This window comes from Narcine bancroftii, chromosome 5 (assembly GCF_036971445.1).
Source record: "Narcine bancroftii isolate sNarBan1 chromosome 5, sNarBan1.hap1, whole genome shotgun sequence".
Classification (NCBI taxonomy): domain Eukaryota; kingdom Metazoa; phylum Chordata; class Chondrichthyes; order Torpediniformes; family Narcinidae; genus Narcine; species Narcine bancroftii.
The window spans coordinates 192,326,920-192,347,442 of NC_091473.1; positions in this window are offsets into that span (position 1 = coordinate 192,326,920).

The window sequence follows — 20,523 nt, forward strand, 5'->3', positions numbered from 1 at the left end:
TTTGGATGACAGCCTGGTGGTTCATGCAAGATGAAAGGACTGGCTGTCTAATGTTTCACTTGGAATAAGGGAAACAAAAAGTACTCTGTGGTGACCTGAAAGAAAGGTTATCATCTGGAGAATCCTGAAGGGGGCAAGTTTCGTCAGCAAGACACTGGAGTGACTGGTGGAAGTACATCAGTTGTGGACATCCTGGAACAACAAATTTCTCTCTGAAAACCGACAAGAACCTTCCTGAGCGATAACCATTTACCTTTCGAGCACCAAAGCCTGGTGAACTTTATACATGTTAAATTCTGTGCACAGTATAAGAATTGCCTGCAACCAGTGAATTTGGAGGAATGAGAAGTGATAATGGACTGTGAACCAAATAACTTTTCTGAACTTACACACACATGCGCTTAGAATTAGAAGGAGTTAAGTTGGGTTAGTTAAGTTAAGTTAAAGGGTGATTCTGTTTTCATGTTTAAAGATAATTAAAAGCAACTTTTGTTGAAGTAACCACTTGTCTTGGTGAATATCTATTGCTGTTGGGTTTTGGGGTCCTCTGGGCTCGTAACATTACAGAGCAATACAGACAGGATGCAGAGTTGGGCAGAAAAGTAGCAGATGGATTTCAATCTAGATAAGTGTGAGGTGATGCATTTTGGAAGGACTAACCAGAAGGTTGAGTACAGGGTCGGTTACTTAACAGTGTGGAGGAACAGAAGGACCTTGGGGTCAAAATCCATACATCTCTCAAGGTTACCACACATGTTAATAGGATGGTTAAGAAGGCCTTTAGGACACTGGGATTCATGAAAGTCGAGAGGTCATGTTGCCACTTGAAAAATCTCTGGTGAGTCCACACTTGGAGTATTGGGTTCAGTTCTAGTCACCTCATTACAGGAATGATGTGGAAGCTGTGGAGAGGGTGCAGAAGAGATTTATCAGGATGTTACCTGGGTTGGGAAACAAGTCTTATGAGAGCTGGGACTTTTATCTTTGGAGTGAAGAAGGATGAGTGGAGATTTAATGGAGGTCTACAAGATTCTGAGAGGCATAGATAAGGTGGATGGCCATCGCCTTTATCCCACGGCAGGAATAGCAAATATCAGGGGTCACCTGTACAAGGTGAAGGGAGGGAAGTTTAGGGGAGACGTCAGGGGTAAGTTTTTTTTACACAGAGAGTTGTGGGTGCATGGAATGCATTGCCAGGGGTGGGAGTGGAGGCTGGAACAATAGGGGGCATTTAAGACAGACACATGGATGGAAGTAAAATGGAGGCTTACGGGATAGGGAGGATTTATTTTTATTTTGGTCAGACTATATAGGTCAGCACAACATCGAGGGCTGAAGGGCCTGTACTGGGCTGTAATGTTCTACGTTCTATACACAAGAGTGTATATCCAAGCATTTCCAAATTCTCTGCTCCCTTGGGTGCTTTTTAACTTTTATTGTGAAATTAGTGGGGGAGTTGGGGGGGAGAGCACCATGTCGTGGGAAGGGTAATTCCGAGGGAGCGCCCCGCAAACATCTGCTCCCTCAGCTGCATGCCAAAAATCCTGGGATCACAGTTAGAGGGGAGAGGTGAGGTCCAGGTCTCTACAGAAAAGTAATGGCCCCATAACTGTGGTATCTGGTGGTTGACTGACTAGGGACGGGAGCAGGCTAATGGAGAGAGGGGTGAGAGTAAGGGAAGAAGGTGCAAGAGGAAGTGAGTGAAAGGGAGAAGTGTGAGGTGGCGAGTGAGGGAGGGGTCTAAGGGATACACGTGGAGGCAGGGGTCAGGTTTGTGAGGGGAGTGAGGGGGAGGGAGGGGAAGGAAAGGAGGGAAGTGAGGGAGGGGTCTGAGGGATGTGCATGGAGGCAGGAGTCAGAGGGTGTGAGAGGCAGAGGGAGGGGAGGAGGATGAGAGAGAGGAGGGAGAGGAGGGGTGGTCTGAGGGATGTGCATGGAGGTAGGGGTCGGGGTGTGAGGGGGAGGGAGGGAGGGAGAGGAGGATGACAGAGGACGGAGAAGAGGAGAGTGGTCTGATGGATGTGTGTGGAGGCAGAGGTCAGGGGGTGTGTGAGGTGGAGGATGGGAGAGAAAGGAGGGGAGTGGTCTGAGGGATGCATATGGTGGTAGGGGTCAGGGAGTGTGAAAGGAGTGAAGGGGAGGGTGAGGGAAGGGAAGGAGAGTGAGGGAGAGGAAGGAAGCGAGTGAGGGGTGTGTGGAGGCAGGGGTCGGGTTGTGAGGGGAACGGGGAGAGAGGAGAGGAGGATGAGAGAGGGGAGGGAGAGGAGGGGGACATGAGTCAGGGAGTCTAAAAGGAGTGAGGGGGAGAGGGAGGGAGCAGAAGGAGAGGAGGGGAGTGAAGGAGAGGTCTGAGGGATGCTCTTGGAGATGAGTTTGTGTGTGAGTGAAGTGGAGGGGAGTGAGAGGAGGGAGGAGTAACGGAGGAGAGGGAGATGAGGGAGGGAGGTGTGGGGGATATGGTTTACTAGGTGTGTCAGTTATATTGGGCACCACCATTTACAGGAAGAGTATATCTGCCCAGCGGCAATTAATATTGTCCAGGACAAAGGCTGGAATATAATCCCAAAGTGGGACGCCGTGCCAAACATCAAAGCCGCCCTGGAACAGTGAACACCCATGCTCTGTGCAAGGGCGGCCTTCCCTCTGTCCCTGATGCAGGCACCCAGCCCCGTAAAACACAAAAGCCCACAGACCCCGTGGACAAAATGTCGGCAGGTGCCCGAACAAAATGGTGGTGGGGGGTTGGAGGAGGAGGAGCACAGTCCCACAGGCAGGAGGTCGTAGGTGGATTGGGGGGAAGGACACAGCAGGGGAAGGGGGGGATGGCTCTGCGAATGGGGAGGGAAGGGGGAAGGAGAGCCGGAGGCAGAGGGAGGGAGAAATGGAGAGGAGTTTAGCAGAAACAGGGGAAGTGATGGCATCCAGCTGGAGAGGGCCCAGGTAGGTGTCGCTCCTCCAATTTACCAGTGGTCTTGGTGACATGAGACTGTGGATAGAGTGGGGCGCCAAATTGGAGTGGTCAGTGATCCCTGCCACTGATGAGGGCAGAGCGAAGGGCGCTCAGCAAAGCAACCTCCCAGTGGGCGTCCAGTCTCTCTGATATAGAGAAGGCCACGAGCTGTCCCTCCTCCCGTTTACTGCTGCGCCCTCCCTCCCTTATCCACCCATGGGTCCGCGCTCCCCCTCTCCCACCCACCCACCCCCCCCTCCCCACCAAGCCTGCTGGCGTTTTGTCTGCACCTTGATGAAGGGGTTGGGCCCGAAACTTTGGTTCTTTGCTACATAAGGTTTGCGTGTGACCATCTGAGGTTCTCCAGCACTACGATTTTACCGCGGTCTTCTCCCACTGTCTCCCGGTGAGCCCCATATCCAGTGACTGGAAACTAACTTGCACTTCGAGAGCTCCTATTTGAAAGCGGGGCACTGCGGGTAGGATTTGTTGCTGAACCACGCAGGCGACCTCGATTGGGAGGTGGAAAGCGGGAGTAAAAACACACAAGTCTGCAGGCACTGCAATTGAAGTAACAACACATTGAAGTAACAACACATATGCAAACATACATATTATAAATATCTATGTATAAAAAAATAAACATAACAATCCATGAAAAGTAAGGTCGTGACTTTGGTTCATTGATCATTCAGGAAGCAGAATAATCAAATCAAAAAAGGTTGTACGCAGTGAAGGGGAGGACGTTGAGAAATGCAGAAGAATCTTGGAATAACGGTTCATGGTTCTTCGAAAGTGGATTCCCATGTAGATTGGGTGGTGAAGAAGGCTTTGGCCTTTATAAATCAAAGCATAGAATATAGGAGCTGGGAGGTCATGTTGTGACTGTTCAAGGCTTTGGTGAGGCCAAGTTTGGAATATTGTGTGCAGTTCTGGTTCCCAAATTATCGGAAGGATATCAATAGAGAGGGTGCAGAGAAGATTTACTAAAATGGTGCCTGGATTGCAGTATCTAGAATATGGAGAAAGATTGAGTCGACTGGGTCTTTATTCATTGGAGTGTAGAAGGTTGAGGGGGGATTTGATAGAGGTATTTAAAATTATGAGGGGGATAGACAGAGTAGATGTGAATAGGCTCTTCCCCTTGAGGGTGGGAGATTGGAATGAGGGGTCATAAGTTAAGGGTTGGGGGCAAATGTTTAGAAGTAACTTACGCTTCTTCACTCAGAGAGTGGTGGCTGAGTGGAATGACCTTCCGGAAGGGGTGGTTGCGGCAGGGTCAATCTTAAGTTGGATGAATACATGGACGTGAGGGGGTTGTAGGGTTATGGGCAAGGGAGTGGGTAGGTGGAACTAGTGGAGTTTCACGTGAATCGGTGCGGACTAGAAGCGCCGATATGGCCTGTTTCCATACCGTAATTGTTATATGGTTTAGGCTCCTGTATCTTTTTCCCACAATGGTAGCCAATTTCGAGGTCCGCCAGCAATCTTATTTACGGGTAAGTTTGATTTTATGGTTCTGGTTCTGGGGTTGTATTTTAATATTTCTGAACGGGAAGATTTGAGCGTTCCTGTCAGAGTCGCATGCAGCGACCAAGTAGGAGAACGGATTTCATCGAGTGGAGATTTCCAGCGGCAAATTCTGCTTGATCAAGCTCACTGAGGTGAGTGGATGCGGCACGGTTGGCGGTCAGCACAACGGCATCACAGCGCCAGCGACCAGAACCGGGGCTCGAATCCCGTGCAACCTGTAAGGAGTTTATAAATTCTCCCCGCATCCCCGCGGGATCTTCCCTGGGAGGTTTCCTCCCACCCTTCAAAAACAAAACACATCCTGGGGGGTGTGGGTTAATGGGAGGGGGGGTAAAGTGGGCAGTGTGGATAAAATGGCCTGTTAACGTGCGGTGAGTCTAAATTCAAAATTTACATTTGAAATGCAGAAAACAGGAGTGGGGGTAATCACGCTGGAAGTAGTGAGTGGATTTCCCCTCACTCAGGGCTGGGATCAGAGAACATTACAGTTCAACCCACAATGTTGTGCTGACTTACATATACCTAAAAAAAACCCGAAATCCTCTCTACCTTGTATTTTTCTTTGATTCACGTGCCTGTCTAGGAGTCTCTGAAATGCCCCTAATGTTCCAGCCTCCATCTCTGGCCCTGGCAATCCATTCCAGGCCCCCTCAACTCTCTGTGTGTTAAAAAAAAACACCCCCCGATAGCTCCCTAAATGTTTCTCCCTTCAGACATCCTCTGGTGTATGCTACTCCCGCCCTGGGAAACAGGCTCTGGCCGTCCACCTTATCCGTGGTTCTCAGAATCCTCTATTAAGTCTCCTCCCGTCGTTCCAAAGAGAAAAGCTAACCTTGTGTCGTGACTTATTTTCCAATCCAAGCAAAATCCTGATGGATCTCCTCCGCGCCCTCTTCGCGGCTTCCACATCCTTCCTGTAATGAGGTGACCAGAACTGAACGCCGTGCTCTTAAGCGCGGCCTCACCGGAGACTTACAGAACTTCAGCATTGACCTCATGGCTCCTGTACTCAGTCCCCCGTTAATCAAGCCCATCGGCCTTCTTAACTGTCCTATCATCCTGCCCGGCAACCTTCAGAGATGTGTGGATTTGGGCCCCAAGGTTCCCCCCCACACTGTTGAGTATCCGACCACTGACCCTATACTCGGGCTTCTGATTTGACCTTCCAGCGTACACCACCTCCATCTGCCACTTCACCCATCTTGTCCATGCCATTTTGTAACCCTCAACCTTCAGACTCGCTGACCGGTCCTACTGCTTCTTTGTCTTGGTCATTTATAAAAATCAGAAAGAGCCGGGGGTGGAGGGGGGGGGAGTCTCCCTGAGTGGAGTTGCTGATTGTTGCCCGTGTCCAATCAGGAGGTTCTACTGCTGCAATAGAGATTAAAATCCGATGTGCATTATCGCTTTGTTTTCGTCAGCGAAATGTGCGCTGACACCTCCCTCGTTGGCTGGCGGCACTGAGGTAAGGAACGGTAACTACCCTGGTGAGTTCTGACACCGATGAGCCCCGGGCTGGGCATTCCCCAGGCTGGCTTGGCCCTGCAAAGTCGGGGCAGAACCCTGCCTTCGGGGTCGGGTCGGGAATCAATCACCTCCAAAGACCCTCGAGCCATGGGGTTGTGCCAACTGGTGAGAACGTCAGGAGTGGTAATCGGCCATCTGGCTCACCAAGCCTGCTCCACCATTCAGTGATCTGATGAGGGCCTCGTCTCCACCCACCTGCCTTTTCCCCCGTCTCCCTTGATTCATCTACAATGCACCATCGACGACTCGGGAAGCTGTTGTTGAGAAAGCGAATAGCCGTACTGTCCTGCACAGAGGAGGGGGCCACCTTTATACAGGAGCCCCGGGGGTAGGGGCCACAGGTACAGTCGGTGGCCAATAGGTGCATCTGACCAGACAATTCATACTTTGTAAAAATCTATCCAACTTTGTCTTAAATCTATTTACTGAGGTCGCCTCAACTGCTTCAATGGGCAGCAAATTCTACAGATTCCCCACCCTCTGGGAAAAGCAGTTGCTCCTCATCTCCGTCCTAAATCTACTCCCCTGGATCTCCAGGCTACATCCCCAGTTTTCGTCTCCCCCACCACCAATGGGAATGACCTACCTCTATCTTATCGGTGCTTTTCATAATTGTTATACTTTTCTATTGGATTCCCCTCTCCTTCTTCTAAATTCCGGTGAGTGCAGTCCCGGATGACTCAACCTCAACCCCTGGAATCAACCTGGTGAACCTTCTCTCCAAAGCCGGTCCATCCTTCCTCAAGTCAGGAGGCCAGAACCACATGCAGTTCTCCAGATGCAGCCTCACCGGGACCTTGTCCATTTGCAGCACAACCTCCCTGCTCCTAAACTCAATCCCTCCAGCAATGAAGGCCAACATTCCAGTTGCATTCTGCTGCACCTGCAAACCAAGGTGCTCCCGTGACCTTCCGCACGGCTGCCATCGCTTGCCGTTCAAATAATAATCTGATCCTCCATTTCTCCTTCCAAAATGGACAACGCCCCATTCGCGGACATTGTAAACTGGGGCTTGACAACCTAAACCTTCCCTGCCTCGCACCCATAACCATCCATGGGCTTGTCCCAGAGTCTTTTAAATGCCCCTATTGTACCAGCCTCCACCTGGCGATACATTGGTGACCCGAGCTCCAGATCCCAACTCCTTCAGCGGGGGAAGGCAGGGAAATTCAACCTCCTGCTTGGCATCCCCTGTCAGAGCAATGAAGGCATTCACCTCCCCCACCCCAACTTGGAGGGTGGTTGAGAGAGGGAAGGGGGGGGGATGAGGAAACCTCCTCATGACTGTCCACAGCCGTTTGCAGCAGTACGACATCGAAAACCCCGGCTGTTATGGGTGGAAAATGCACGGACTGGCTGCAGTCACGGTGGAGACCGATACTACCCCCCCCCTCCCCACAAGCGGGAAGCCCCGCAGAAGGTAGTGGAGGCGGCCCCGAACATCATGGGGAAAACCCCTCTCCGCCACCGAGAAACATCTGCGGGGAACGTTAGAGCGCAGAATCAGGTATCATCAAGGACCCCCTCCCCCACCCACACCCCACCCGGTGCACGATCTGTTCTCGTTGCTGCCGTCAGGAAAGAGGGTGTCGGTGAGGTTCAGGAGAAACTCCCACACCTCCACCCTCTGTGGAAAACACTTATCCTGGCATCTCCCCCTCGCTTTTCCCAGGGGCCCGCTAATATTTGCCAGGGTCGTCCAGTCCCCCTGCGCCCAGACCGTGACCGCAGCCGGTCCACGCACTTTCCACCCATGACAGCCGGGCTTTCCATCGTCGCCGCGAACTGCCGCAAACGGCAGTGGACAGTCACGAGGAGGTTTCTCCCTTCCCTCTCTCAACCACCCTCCAGGTTGGGGAGGAGGAGGTGAATGCCCTCATTGCTCTGACAGGGGACCCCAAGCAGGAGGCTGAATTTCCCTGCCTTCCCCCGCTGGAGGAGTTGGGATCTGGAGCTCGGGCCACCAATGGTTTGAGCAGAAGAGCAATGAGGAGAGGGGAGACGTGACAGACGAAAGGACATTTTGTGTCACACGGCACCCGTTTATTACATAACAATAAAGGTATCTTTGCTGGGCCGATGGCACTCAGATTGACCTGTAGAAGATGCTGCGATAAGGGAGTGGGAGGAACCTCACGCTCGGTTACTCTGCCAGGTGAATGTTCACACATGAAGCAGGTTTCATCCTCGCCCCCATCACCCCATCACGGGGGAGGGGGGGTGGGCTCCCTCTTCAGGAGTGCAACCAGACTCGATAACATACACACACAACACATGCACTGACATGCACACACACCTACACACAAGCACCCACACTCATGCATGTCTATGCACACATACGCATACACACCTACACATTTGCGCGCACATGCACACTCATACAAGCACACACAAATAGACACACACTTTGAGATCATGTCTCTCTCTCTCTCACCCCCCACCCCCCCCCCACCCCCCCCCCCCCCACACACACTGAAGGAGGTTAATGCTGTTGAAAAGAATGCAGGGAGTCTGCAGCCAGATAAACACAGTTATCACCTCTCACAGGGTGGAGCTCCCTCAGTACCTCCTTTCCCACAATGTGGAGCTCCCTCAGCACTGCCCCTCCCACGGTGGGGAGCTCCCTCAGTACCGCCCCTCCCACAGCGGTTAGGCTGCAAGAGGTGCTGGAGCGTCGCTCCGTTGATCTCCGGTAACGCTCCAACTCAGAACCTATCAACCTCTCTACTTCCTCAGGAGTTGGCGGAGGTTTGGTATCACACCAGAAATCCCAGCAAATTTCGATAGAGGGGCTCTGACTGGCTCCATCACGGTCTGGTGCGGGGACCCCGCTGAGCGGAAAGCCCTGCAAAAAGATAGCGCCCGGGACATCATGGGCAAAAGCCCTCCCCACCGTCGAGAGCATCTACGGGGAGCACTGCCATTAGAAAAGAGGTCTCGGTGCCATAAGACCCGCACCCGCCAGGTTCAAGAACAGCTGCCACCCCCTCAACAACAAACTCACTCTTGAGTCATTATTGATTTTCTTTGCTCTCCCTGCACTGTACAGTCAGTTTGTTTACATTGTTATCGGTTCAAGTTCTTTATTTGTTTACATGTTTATGCTGTGTACAGATTTTTTTTTAAGTTCTATCAATTAGGGGTAATTCTGCTGCATCCATAGGGAAAAGAATCTCAGGGTTGTATGTGAGGTCATGTATGTACTCTGACAATAAATCTGAAATATTAAAAGCCCCCCCCCCCACCATGACTTGGCCTCCACAGCTGTTCTGAGCAATCAATTCACAGAGACACCACCCTCTGCTTCCTCGAATTTAACAAATTTGAGAAAGCGCTAAGAACTTTTTTGGAACCGGTCAGGGTCGGAGGATACAGAGATCATAGTTTTGAGTAGGATACGTGAGCACATCAATGAACTGCTGTAGTGGCAGCAGTTAGAGGCTCCTTGGGGGAAAGCGTGTGTCCGAATTTCGGATTTTTCCGGATTTCAGAACAAAAGCTGTCCCAGATTTAAACACGAATCGCGCTGCTGTATCCACCCCCTTCCAGTCGCGCTGGGCGTCTCTCTCCCCCTCACCCACCTGAGTTGCACTGCTACCTCCCCCTCCTGCCCGCCCGAGTCGCACTGCCGTCTCTCCCCCTGCCCGCCCGAGTCGTGCTGCCTTCTCCCCACCCCCCCCCCCCCACCCCACCAACCTTGCTTGTCTCTGAAATCTTGGGAGATTTCCGGATTTTAGAAGTCCGGATAAAGGATTGTGTACCTGTACTAGGGGGATTGAGTTCAAGAGTCAAGAGGTCATGTTACAAATCTCTGGTGAGATCACACTTAGAGGATTGTGGTCAGTTCTGGTCACCTCATTATAGGAAGGATGTGGAAGCTCTGGAGAGGGAGCAGAGGAGATTTACTGGGACATTGCCTGGATTGGAAACTGTCTTATGAGGCAAGGTTAGCAGAGCTGTTCGGAGCTAGAGGAGATTTAAAGGACTGAGAGGGGGACAGTCAGCGCCTGTTTCCCAGGGCGGGAACACCAGGGGATGTCTGGACAAAGTGAAGGGAGGGAAAGTTTAGGGGAGATGTCAGGGGTAAGATTTTTTTTAACGCAGAGAGTTGTGGATGCCTGGAGGGCGTTGCTGGGGGGGGGGCGGTGGTGGAGGCTGGAATGTTAGGGGCATTTAACATCAGACACGCAATGAAAGGAAAATAGAGGGGTCACGAGGTCGGAAGGGGTTTCGTATTTTAGAGGTGGGACAACATTGAGGGCCGAAGCGCCTGTACTGTAGTGTTCTATGAGATAAAAGCTGATTTTTGTCTCTCTCTCACACAGACCTGGACGAATGTTTGGAATGTCCTCGCAGAGTCTTTGAATATTTTTACGGCAGGCACTGATAGATTCTTGATAATAAACAAAGGTTATCGGGTGGATAAGAGTGTTGCCGAGATTAGAATAGACCAGCCGTGGTCTCACAGAGTTCGCAATGAGACAGGAACGCCTGCAGGCGCTGTGATTGTAGTATCAACACAGAGATGCTGGAGGAACTCAGCCGGACTCGGAGCGTCCACGGGACGGGGGGGTGTGGCAAAGATATATTACCGAATTTGCAGGCCTGAGCCAGGGTAAGCAAGGGCTCAGGGAAGATATCCTGGTGCTCCGAATTTGTGCGGAGTTGTTTGAGAAGCGCTGCACTGGAACCGTCAGCCAAGAGAGAGGGGAACCTGCGGACAGGACTCAGCTGACTTTTCCAGTTCGCCCACATGCCTGAGTTTGCCGGTTGCTGCGATTCCGTCTGGCAGACAAGGCGCCAGACAGAGTTACAAACATCTCGGGGTGGGGTGGGTCCTCTGAAGAATCCAAGGGGGTAATAACGGAAACGGTCAAAGGCTGTTGGTCGAGACCCAGAGCCTGGTCAGTCAGTGCCTTATTGAGGAGTGGGCGAGGCGAAGCTGTGTGTGGGACTGGAGGTCGGGGTCGCATTTCGAGTTATCTCTGTCTGGCCAGTTCAATGAGTGATTCTCTCTCTCTCTCTCTCTCTTATACACACACACACTCACATACACTATCTCTCACTCTCTCTCATTCACACACACTAAAAGTTCAAACTTCAGATTTATTGTCAGAGTACATACAAGACATCTTTATCCTGCGGGCAAGGCCAAAATTACCACTTGTCAGTGCAAGAAAAAAAACCTGTGCATAACGTACACATGTAAACAGATAAAGGAATGTAAACAAACTGCAATACAGAGAGAGAAAAATATTCAATCAAGTGCAAAAGTAAGGGTCCTTAACTGAGTCCCTGAATGAGTTTGAGTTTGTCGTTGAGGAGTCTGACGGTGGAGGGGGAGCGGCTGTTCTTGAAGCTGGTGGGTACGAGTCTTGTGGCACCAAGACTTCTTTCCTGATCCGCAGTGCTCTCTCACTCACACACTCTGTCACACACACACACATACACACACTGTCACACATACTCACTCACACACTCTGTCACACACACACACACACACACACTGTCACACACACTCACTCACACACTCTGTCACACACACACACATACACACACTGTCACACACACTCACTCACACACTCTGTCACACACACACACACACACACTGTCACACACACTCACTCACACACTCTGTCACACACACACACATACACACACTGTCACACACACTCACTCACACAGTCACACAGACACACTGTCACACACACAGTCACACATACACACTGTCACATACACACACACTCATTCAAACACACACCCACTACACACAGTCTCACAAACATGCACTCACAGACACACACACACATACATACTCACAGACCCACTCACGCACACACTCACAGACACACACACACTCTCAGAAACACACTCACACACATTCACACACACAGAGAGACACAGACACACATACACATATCATTGATTTCAGATTTATTGTCCGAGTACATACATGACATCACATACAACCCTGAGATTCCCTTTCCCGCGGGCCAGGCAGAATTACCACTCATTGACAGTGTAAAATAAAATTGTACACAATGCACATATGTAAACAAATAAAGAAATGTAAACAAACTGAGTGTACGATACAGAGAGGAACATAACCTCTCCTTCCTCCTCGGTTTTGGTGACGTTGAGGGTGAGGTTGTTGTTGGTGCACCATTCGGCCAAGTTTTCAATCTCCCTCCTACAGGCTGACTCATCGCCCCCTTTTCATACAACCCACCCCCATGGTATCGTCGCAAATTTATAGATGGACGGATCCACCCAGCTGTCAGGGTAAGGCAAGAAGAGCAGGGAGCTAAGAACACAGCCCTGTGGTGCCCCGGCACTGACGGAGATTGTGGAGGAGACGTTCTTACCCATCCTCACTGATTGTGGTCTGGAGGTGAGGAAATCCAGGATCCAATTACGCAGTGGGGTGTTGGGTCCCAGGTCTTGGGGTTTACTGATTCGTTTTGAGGGGGACGATGGTGTTAAATGCTGAACTGTAGTCGATAAAGAGCATCTTGATGTCTGCACCTTTACTGGGAGGCTGTTCCAGGGCTTTGTGTAGAGCCAGTGAGATGGCATCCACTGTCGACCAGTTGCTATGATAGACGAACTGGAACGAATCCATGTCCCCTACCTGTGCTCAGTTCTGGTTGCCTCACTACTGGGGGCAAGTGGAAGCCATAGAAAAGGGGGGAGAGGAGATTTACAAGGATGTTGCCTGGATTCAGGAACAGGTTGAGTGAACTCGGCCTTTTCTCCTTGGAGCAACGGAGGGTGAGACGTGGCCTGATAGAGTTGTAAAGACGATGTGAGGCATTGATCTGTGTGGATAGTCAGAGGCTTTTTTTCCCCCAGGGCTGCAATGGTGGCCCCCAAGAAAACACGGGTTTAAGGGGCTGGGGAGGTCAGGGGTTAAAGTTTTTTTTTGTTACGCAGAGAGTGTTGGGTGTGTGGAATGGGAACGGTGCTGGAGGTGGATACCATAGAGCCCTTTCTAAGAGACGTTTGGATAGGTAGAGGGCTATGGGAAAGCCTAGTCATTTCTAAGGTGGGGGCACGTTCAGTACAACTTTATGGGCCGAAGGGCCTGTATTGTGCTGTAGGATTTATATGCTTCTATAACCACTGCCTTTTCCTTCCCCCACCCCCTCCAACCCTTCGCTTCTCTATTTGACAAGCACAGAGCCCGTTCAGCCCAACAAGCCAATGCTAGCTCATTGGCTGATTCCCCCCCCCCCCCCACCTGCTGTTTCCCTGTTACGCGGCCATTGCACCCACCGACCTTTGAGGTGTGGGAGGAAACCGGAGACGCCCCCACCCAACCCACAGGGCGAATCCACGCAGGCACGGGTGAACGAAAACCTTTCGCAGAAAGCGGCGGGTGGGGTGGGGATCGGAACCGGGTCTCTCACGGTGAAAGGATCTTGCTCAAACCCACCCCCGACCTCCAAGCCCGGCTCCTCAGTGGCACCCACTCCCGTCACGGGCCGAGTGGATGTCAAGTGGCCACGTGGTGTGGGTCTGTGCGGGGCGCACAATGCCAGTGTTGTGTCCGCAGCCTCTGGGCTCGCTCCTGGGCTCGCCCTCCCTCTCTGTGTCACCCTGTGAGCTGGAACACCATCAAAGGGCCCTTTCAGCCCGCACGACACCGGCTCATCCTCAAAAGACTGTTTATGGCGTTGATCCCACACCCTGCACACGGAGAGGTTCCAAGCTTCCCTGTTCAGCAGTGCCGGCACTCTTGGCTGCTGAGCGATTGCCCTCACGGCACACGCACTGTGGCCTTTGCCACAAGGTAAATGCTTCTCTCTCTCTCTGTCTCTCTCTCCCCCCCCCTCTCTTTCCCCCGTTTTCTCTCTCTTCCCCCTCTTTCCCTCCCTCCTCTCTTCCCCCTCTCTCCCTCTCTTCCCCTTTCTCCTCTGTATCCCCTCTCTCCCCCTCACCGTCTCACCACTCCCCTCTCGCTTTCTCCCCTCTCTCCCCTTCTCTCCCTCCCTCTTCCCTTCTCCCCCTCATTCTCTCTCCCCTCCCCTCTCGCTTTCTCTCTTTCCCCCTCTTCCCTCTTCCCCCTCTCTCCTCTGCATCCCTCTCTCCCCCTCACTCTCTCTTTTCCTCTCTCCTCCCCTCTCGCGTTCTCTCTTCCTCCCCTCCTCCCCTCTCTCCCTCCCTCTTCCCCTCTCTCTCCCCTCCCCTCTTGCTTTCTATCTTTCTCCCATCTCCCTCCCCTCCCTCTTTTTCCCTCTCGCTCCTCTGCATCCCTTCTCTCCCCCTCACTCTCTCCTCCCCTCTCACTTTCTCCCCTCTCTCCTTCCCCACTTCCCTCTCTCTTTCTCTCCCACTTTTCCTCTCTCCCCTCTTTTTCCTTCCCCATCCTCCTCCTCTTGATTCTCGTCTCTCCCCTTTGCATCCCTCCTTTCTTTCTCTTTATCTCCATCCTCCTCTCCTCTCTCCCTCTCTCGCCCCTCTTTTTTCTCTCTCTCTCTATCCCCCCACCATCCCCTCTCTTCTCCCTCCTGATCTCTCCAAAGATCTTTCTCCCTCTCTAGCATTGATTTTTCTCAAGTTCAAGGTTGTGTTTGCTGTCACGTGTGCTGGGGTACAGGGATAAGGCTGATTTTACGTGCGAACCAACAAATCTATCTGCACATCAGCACAGCAAAATAAAACAATCCAGAGAGCAAGGTTACAGTGAGAGATCCGTGTTAAGGGCAGTTTAATTTAACCTCGAACACTCCGACTCTCAGAAATCCCTCGTCAAGTTAGAGCCGGGCTGATCATTACAGGGGAACAATGAGGCAACCTTGGACTGTGGAATGAGCCGTGCTAAAAGTCAGAGAGACGGAGGGAGGGAAAAATAGAGAGAGAGGGGTGACAGAGAGAGAGAGAGAGAGAGAGAGAGAGGAAGTGACAGAGAGCAGAGAAAGGGGTGAAGTAATAGAGAAAGAAGCAGAGGGGGGGTGACAGAGAGAGGGTGAAAAGGAGGGAGAGAGAGCAGTGGGGAGAGGGGAGACGTGACAGACGAGGGCAGGGTGCAGGTGGGGAGGTCAGGGCATGGGACAGGGAAAGCCAGCAGGGTCAAGGAAAAGGAGCGAGAGAGAGTGAGAGAGAATGGATTGGGGAGATATAAAATTGGAGAAAAGGAGGGGTGGGAATAGACAGAGAAAAAGAAGGACACATTGGGGAGAGGGACAAAGAGTCCCCATAGGGAATTCCCATCCCACAGCCCTGTTCCTCTCCCCTACCCCCATTCCCTGCTCTCTTCCCCCTTCTATTCCCAGCCCACACACCCCTGTCCCTTCTCTCTCCCCTGCCCCCTACTCCTATGCCCCATTCTCCTAACCCCCGATCTTTCCCTGTACCCCTGAAGTCTCCTGGCCCCAGTCCAGCCTCCTACCCCCTACACCATCCCTGCACCCTATGCCCCTGCCCTCTACCCCACCCCTTGTGCCTCCCTCTGCTCCCTCCCCGTTCCCCTGCCTGTTTTCCCCGTCCTGTGCTCTGCCCTCCCCCTCCGCACCCTGTCCTCGGCTCTCTGCCCCCAGCCCCCTTCCTCCTGTCCCTCCTCCCTGCCCCCGCTGACCCGTCTTCCGCCCTCACCCCCTGCACTCGGACCTCTGCACCCCCCAACCCCTACATTCTGCCCTCCACCTCCGCCCCTTGACCCCCCCCCCCTCACCCCACCTGTAGAAAGGTCGTTTCCCACGGTGGGACAAGAATGTCCAGGACAAGAGGGCGCAACTTCGGGATTGAAGGGGCGTCTGCTCAGAGCAGAGATGCGGAGGGATTTCTTCAGCCCGAATCGGTGGGATTTGTTACCACGGGTGGCTGGGGAGGGCAGGTCTTTGGGGGCATTTAAGGCAGAGGTTCTTGATGAACCAGGGCGTCGTGGGGAGAAAGACGGGCAGGGGGAGCTAAATGGGAAAATGGATCGGCTCATGATTGAACAGCACGGCAGACTCGATGGGCTGAACGGCCCACTTATGACTTCTCGTCTCCTGTTTCCTACCCCCCTCCCCACCCACCGACCCTGGTTTAACATCGGAAGCGGTGACCCATTTAACAGGAGATCTGATCGCAGAAACTGATCTCTCTGGCACTTGCCAGAAGGAAACATGACCGGTGCTGAACGGTGGGGTTTTTGGGGGAGGGGGGGGCGGGGGTGGCGAGGGATCAAACTTCACCGGGGAGGAGGCGACACTTGAGCAGATCCGCTGAGACTACCAGACAAACCCCCTCTTGTGAGATGTCGATGCTAATCGGTCGCCTTCAGACACGAGACAATGGGACAGAAAACAATTCGAGATAAACAAGGGGCGAGAGTAGAGAAAAAAGCTCTTGTTTGAGGTTCCAGGAACACAGGCCACGTCCGCTGGGTAACAATAGACACCGCCCCGGGCTGTCTAATCAGTTGTCACTTTAAACCAGCGAGAGGGGGGGGAGGTGAGGGGAGGCGTGCTGTGCGTGGGAGCCACTCGCCAGGCACGGGCCAAGTCCCACGAGTGACCTCCTTACCACCCACCCCACCTTCCCTGAAAGAAAACCTAATCTCCCTGCCGAAGGTAAGGGTTTGGGGGGGGGGGGGTTGGGGTGAGAGTGTTAGGTGGATGGAGAGAGCGTGGGGTGAGGGTGGTTGGACTGGATGGGGGGGGGGGGGTTGCCTTGGGGGCTGCGATGGAGGTGGGCAGAATGAGGGGAGGGGGAGTCAATCCTGGGCTGGGAGGGGTGTTGTGTGCAGGGTTGGGGGGAGAGGGCTCTGTAATGCTGAGGAGTGTAGACGATTGGGACTGGAGGAGTGACAGGAGGGTTAGTTGGGATTGGGATGAGTTGGGATTGGGTCTGGGGATTGGCCTTGTGCTGTTATGTCTGGGTGTGTGTCTGCGGGTTTTGCACTGAGGATCGGAGAATGCAGTTTTGTTGGGTTGTACTTGTGCAATCAGATGACAATAAACTTGACTTGATCTGCCGTTCATTTCAAGAGGAATAGAACGCAAGAGCAGGGACCGTGATGTTGAGGCTTTATAAGGCCCTGGTGAGACGTCACTTGGACTATTGTGGGCAGTTTTGGCCTCCTTGTTTAAGAAAGGATGTGCTGATGTTGGAGAGGATTCAGAGAATGATTCCAGAATTAAAGGGATCAGTGAGGAGCATTTGACGGCTCTTGGCCTGCATTCATTGGAATGTAGGAGAATGAGGGGAGGATCTCATTGAAACAATTTGACCATTGAAAGGCTTGGACAGAGTAGATGTAGGAAGGTTATTTCCCACGGTGGGAGAGTCTAGGGCGAGAGGGTTCTAGGAAGGAAGGGCGCCTGATTAGAGCAGAGATGGGAAGGGCAGTGAATCTGTGGAATTTGTTGCCGCAGGCGGTTGTGGAGGCTGGGTCATTTGGGGTATTTAAGGCAGGTTGTTGATTAGCCAGGGTATTATAGGTTATGGGGGGAGGGATGGGCAGTGGAGAAGTGAATCATCTCGTGATTGAATAGAGGGCAGCCTCAAAAGGCTGAATGGTCTACTTCTGCTTCTGTGTCTGATGGTTTTATGGTCCAAGGTGGGTCAATCCTGGGATGTGTTGGCTTGACGTCAGGGTAAGCCTGGGGAGGAGTAGAGAGCTGAGCTGGGGTATGGACAAACCGGAGACTGGGTCTGGGGATCGGTTGCGGGCTCAGATCGGGCACAGGGATGGGCTGGGGGGTTGAGATGGGCCACAAGGACTTCCCCTCTGCCAGCTGATGATGGCGGCCGGGTTGCAGAGAGAGGAAAGGAGGAGAGGGGTTGAGCGGAAGACTGGCGCAGGGCACCAGAAAATAGGAGACCACCCACCCACCTGCCCACCGTTTGAGGAGAAGTAGAGGAGGTGACCCATGGAGACGGTGACCACGGACCAGCCAGGGGCTCTGCGGCTGAAGAACACAGGCGGGCTGCACAGAGCTGTTGGCGACTCAAGGCGAGGAACCTGCGCAGGCTGCGGGCATCTTGCTGCTGGAGACCAGCTGGAGGTGCATAATTGGAACCGAGATGCAAGAGGGTGCTGAAGGGCTCATGATCTTGTTGGAGGTTTGGAGTGGGAGGGATGTGCTGCAACTGTACAAAGTCCTGGTGAGGCCGCATCTGAAGAACTGGGTGCAGTTCTGGTCTCCGCACTTGAGGAAGGATGGACTGGCTTTGGAGGCAGCGCAGAGGAGGTTCACCAGGATGGTTTCAGAGATGAGGGGGTTGGCCTATGAGGAGAGATTGAGTTGTCTGGGTCTGTACTCACTGGAATTTAGAAGAATGAGAGGGGATCTTATAGAGACGAATAAAATTATGAAAGGCATCGTTAAGATGGAGGTAGGTAAGTTGTTTCCATTGGTGGGGGAGACCAGAATGAGGGGACAGCCTCAAGATTCAGGGGAGTAGATTTAGGACAGAGATGGGGAGGAACTGCTTTTCCCAGAGGGTGGGGAATTTGTGGAATTCACTGCAATTGAGGCGACCTCAGCAAATATATTTAAGACAAGTTTGGGATAGATTTTTACATAGTAGGTGAATTAGGGGATATGGGGAAAAGGCAGGTGGGTGGAAATGAGCCCATCATCAGATCAGCCATTCTCAACATGAATTCAACATCATCAGGGCGCTTAATTTTCATGTATGCACCAACCGAACTCCAATACATGAACCCACCGCACATGCGCCAGCCAAATTCCAATATGCGAACCCAGTGGCGCAAGCCCCAAATGAACTCCAATATGAGAACACTCTGCGCAGGCGCCAACCGAAGACTCGTGCGTGCGCACAGGAACCAAGACGTCCACGCCCAGCCTATGGACCCCGGGACACCGACTAACAAGGCAAGTACGCACATTTTGGCCCTTACACGCCCTGTATCCCTGTTATAGTTTGTCAAATACATCACTTGATTAAAAAGTTTGCTTTAAGACCACGCGAGTGGACAAAATTATGACATACGTCCAAGATACAACTGATCCTTCACTCCAATTACAGTCGTACATTGGAGACTACCTGTCCTTTATGTAGCAAAGATAAAGTTATGTTCCCAATGTTTTGGGCTTGAGCCCTTCATCAAGGTATGAGCAAAATGTCGGCAGGTGTCCAAACAAAATAGTGGGGGGGGGGGGGGGGAGCTGGGTAGGGAGCACGATCCCAAAGGCAAGAGGTCCTAGGTGGATGAGGGAGGGAGGGCACAGCAGCCAACGGGGGGAGGGGGAATGGCTCTGTGGAGGTGGAGAGCTGGAAGAAAGAAGACAGAGAAGGGAAGGGAGAACGGAGAGCAGGCCGGCAGAAACCAGAGAAGTCAATCCGGTTGGAGTGGGTCTGGGTGAAAAATCCAATTTACGGATGGTACACAAGGCCGTGGACAGACACGTGACCACAGGAGTGGAAGTGGTCGGCCACTGGGAGGTCACCAACGCAGACAGAGCGAGGGTGCTCAGTGGTGTGATTTCCCAATTTGCGTCCAGCCCCTCGGGATGTAGAGAAGGCCACGATGGGAGCACCAGATGCGGTAGATTTGGAGTGATGTAGAGAAGGCCACGACGGGAGCACCGGATGTGGTAGATTTGAGTGGATGTGGACCAAACGCAGGTAAAAAGGGATTAACCCAGATGAAAAACTCAGCCAGCATGGAGGTGTTGGGCCAAAGGGCCTGTTTCCACTCTACCACAGCGGATTGCAATCCGTGGCTGTTGGGGACTGGACAGTTTGAGACCAGTTTTGTGTTCAGTTCAGGCTACCTTATAGGAAGGATGTGGAAGCTCTGGAGGGTGCAGAGGAGATTCACCAGAATGTGGCCTGATTGGAAGTCTTATGAGGCAAGGTTCGCAGAGCTGGGACTTTTCTCTCTGGAGCAAAGAAGGATGAGAGGAGACTTACAATTTCAGATTTATTGTCAGAGCACATACGTGGCATCTCATACAACCCTGAGATTCCTTTTTCCTGTGGATGTGGCAGAATTACCACTAATGGGGTAGCACAAAAAATAAACTAGGCACAGTGCAAACATGTATTCAAAGAACTGTAAACAGGTAACAAATGTAAACAAACTGACTGCAATGCAGAAAGAACAAAAAGAAAATCGATAAAGTGCACAAGTCAGAGTAATTAAATGAGTCCCTGACTGAATTTGTCATTGAGGAGTCTGACGGTGGAGGGGTAGAAGCTGTTCCTGAATCTGGTGGTGAGAGTCTTGTGGCACTGAGACCTCTTTCCTGATGGCAGCAGCGAGAACAGAGCATGCGCTGGGTGGGGTGGGTCCTTGGTGCTCACTGCTGCCCTCCGACGGCAGCGTTCCCTGCAAATGTACTGGGGAGCGTTTTGCCTTTGATGTCCTGCGGAGTGTCCTTTTGGAAGTCTTTACGTTCAGGGGGTATTGGTGCCCCCATACCAGACCGTGATGCGGCTGGTCAGCGCCCCTTCCACCACACCTCTGTAGAAATTTGCCAGGGTTTCCAGTGTTGGATCAAACCTCCACAAATTCTTGAGGACTTTCTTCAGGATGCCATTGATGTGTTGGGTCC